Source organism: Tursiops truncatus, chromosome 16 (assembly GCF_011762595.2).
Source record: "Tursiops truncatus isolate mTurTru1 chromosome 16, mTurTru1.mat.Y, whole genome shotgun sequence".
Classification (NCBI taxonomy): Eukaryota; Metazoa; Chordata; class Mammalia; order Artiodactyla; family Delphinidae; genus Tursiops; species Tursiops truncatus.
In genome coordinates, this window is record NC_047049.1 from 37,928,298 (window position 1) to 37,931,303 (window position 3,006).

Here is a 3,006-nt window from a genome sequence, read left to right on the forward strand (position 1 = left end):
GAAAAGTAACAGCAAAAGGAATGTGTTAAAAATTATTTCTACTATTTCAGTTTTTTTCTTTCTAATTCATTTTTTAATCCATCAGGCCTGCTTTGCTTGTTTGGCAATGTCCTTTAAATTGTTTAAAAACTTTTCCAAATTGGTAAAAGCTTAATGTTTCCAAGTACTACAGACTTTTATAACTATTATGCATCATGCAAACATCATGAGGTGTGGTATGAGGCAATGAACATTTTAAGTTGCTTTAAAATTTAAGTATTGGACATTTAGGGTGCGCTCAACTTTACACAGTTACCAATGGAGTTGAACAAATATAACTGGTTAGTATTTTTAACCAAATATTTTGACTAAATCATTGCATTGCTTTGGAGTCTTGAAGGATACAATATACCATGAAGGAAAAGCATAGAGTAGATTAGGATGTGACTGTGCACAACTAAAACGGTACTTTGTCATTTTCCTTTTTCTCATTTTTGAAAGTAGTTGATAGCTACTTTTTCTTTTTCCCTTTCTTTCTCTCAGCTTATGAAGATTACCAGTATAAAAGCAAGAGGTGAAGTTATCTGCAAATATACAAACTTGTATCTATCCATTGGGTCTTCCTGCTGCAGATGACTCTCTTGCATTTTCAGATATTCCTTCTCATGTTTCTTCAGTTTCTTGGTTTGTACCTTAATATTGTAAGCCTGCTCCATTATACTTCTTGCATTTTCCTCTGCCTTGTATCTCTGAATAACTTTAGAAAGCTGAACTCTGAAGAACTGTAAAGTACCTTCAGAATCGGCTTGCTGAAGATCTTCCTTTGAGGTCTTTAGGAGAGCCAAGGCTACGTGAAAGGTTATGTTCAAACCCTCACAAAGTGTAAGTCAATGATGTGGAAGACCATGCAGAGTGGGAATTTGTCAGTAAAAGGAGTGAGAAACCACTGGGATGTACACATATGAGCTTCCAGGTTCAGATTAGAAAAATGGTCGTGGAGGTCCAGTAACTGCTCTTGCATTAGTCTTTCCAGCTGATACAATTTGCAGTGAAGGTCTTCAAAGCTGTTTTTGCAGAAGTCTCATAAATCATAGTCATTCATGATTTTCACCAAAGCACAGAATGCTTGTTCCTCTGGCAAATGCAGCTGCGATACAGCAGCAAGAAAAGACTGTCCTTGACAGTACCCAGTGTCTTTGTTGTAGACAGAGTAGGCCTTGCAAATCTTGTAGAGCGATTCCTGGCCATCTCCTCTGGTATCTTTAAAGTAATCATGTGCAGGAAATGTCTGATGAATATATCTCTAGTAATAACACTCTCCTGGGCTGAGTCCATTGTGATAAGAAATTGATATCTATCGAGCATTGCCTGGTTGTCATGGCAGCCTGCTAATAATTACCACACCTCTGCCCTCAATGCTTCAGGAGCAGCACTCTTCACCACAGTGGATAGCCCTTTCTGTCGTGCACCAAGGTTATTGTGCCATCTTCCTAACAATTCTCCCCAAGAATATAGGATCTTCTCAGGACAATGCTTAGAACATCACCTGTTCCACTTGAGAGTTCATTATCACTCTTCTCTTCTGCTTCATCCTCCTAGGGTGACACTGGACCCCATCTGCTAGTAGCAGTGTGATTCGTTCCTCCTTCTCAGACTCTTGCTGTAGACTTACCACCTCATCTATTGCATTTCCAGCATTGGTATGGCCTTTTCCCTCAGACTGTTTCAACCTCATGAAGAAAGTCTCTGTGAAAGTCTTTCTGCTAAAATGCCAAAATCACTTATTTGCAGGGTACACATGTACTGCTGTCTCCAGGTGAAAATAGACAGGCTCCATCACGTCCATGACTACCATATCCATTGCCACAGTCCTATACACTCATTTATCTTTTGGAGTTTCTTCATTAAGTGCCAGAAATATTGGTTCATTGGTGTTCCACATGCCGGTGATAACATAAGCTCTTCCATCATAGCTCTTTCCCATGGCTTCCATATCCAGTAAATAAATGTCACAGTTCTTCACATTTCAACCTGGGCTTAATAAGATTCCAAAGCATCTTTCAGCAGCTAATTCTTTGTTAGAAAGTTGCTGCGCTGTAATCACAACCTTCTTTTTATTCCTTGTTTTAATTTGACAGTATTTAATTGACAGTATTTTTTAAAGTTTAATATTAGTATAAAAGATTATAAAGTGAGGAGTAAAAGTCTTCCTCTATCTAATTTCCCCTATTCAAATTTCCAAAGGTAAAACCATTGTTTCTTCTATAACCAGGCATTTGCTATTAGAATGCAAACATATGTATATCTATGTGTGTAAATATGTATCTATGTACACACACACACACACACACACACACACACACACACACAGGATTTTGTTAATGGTTCCACAGCATTCATTGTATGGTTGTACCATAGTTATTTAATGAGTCCCCCCATGATGACATTTATTTGTTTATTTATTTATTTATTTATTTTGGGGGCTGTGTTGGGTCTTTATTGCTGCGCGCAGGCTTTCTCTAGTTGGGGTGAGCAGGGGCTACTCTTCGTTGAGGTACACAGGCTTCTCACTGCAGTGGATTCTCTTTTTGTGGAGCATGGGCTCAGTAGTTGTGGCTCTAGAGCTTAGTTGTTCCGTGGCATGTGGAATCTTCCTGGACCAGGGCTTGAACCCATGTCCCCTGCATTGGCAGGCGGATTCTTAACCACTGTGTCATCAGGGAAGTCCTCGTGATGACATTTAGATGGTTTCCTGTTATACACTACCTCAAGCAATGTTGCAGTAATCATATATACTTGTATATGAGTTTATGTGTAAGGTAAATTTCTGAAAGTGGAATTTCTAAGTTAACAGGTGTTTCACCATCAATAGATGTTACCAAGTTGTTCTATAAGAATGTTATACCAGTTTACACTACCACCAACAGTTTATGGGAATGTCTTGTTTCCCTTTCCTCTGGCCAACACTGAGCATCATCAATCTTTTAAATCTTTGCCAATGTGAGAGATGAAAAATGATATCCCACT

The 3,006-nt window shown here is 38.7% G+C and overlaps 1 pseudogene; it reads right to left on the minus strand.

Annotated features, from left to right (window-relative positions):
* Nucleotides 1-518: 518 nt before the first annotated feature.
* Nucleotides 519-1,996, minus strand: LOC101327892 (rab GTPase-activating protein 1-like pseudogene; annotated as a pseudogene).
* Nucleotides 1,997-3,006: the final 1,010 nt, after the last annotated feature.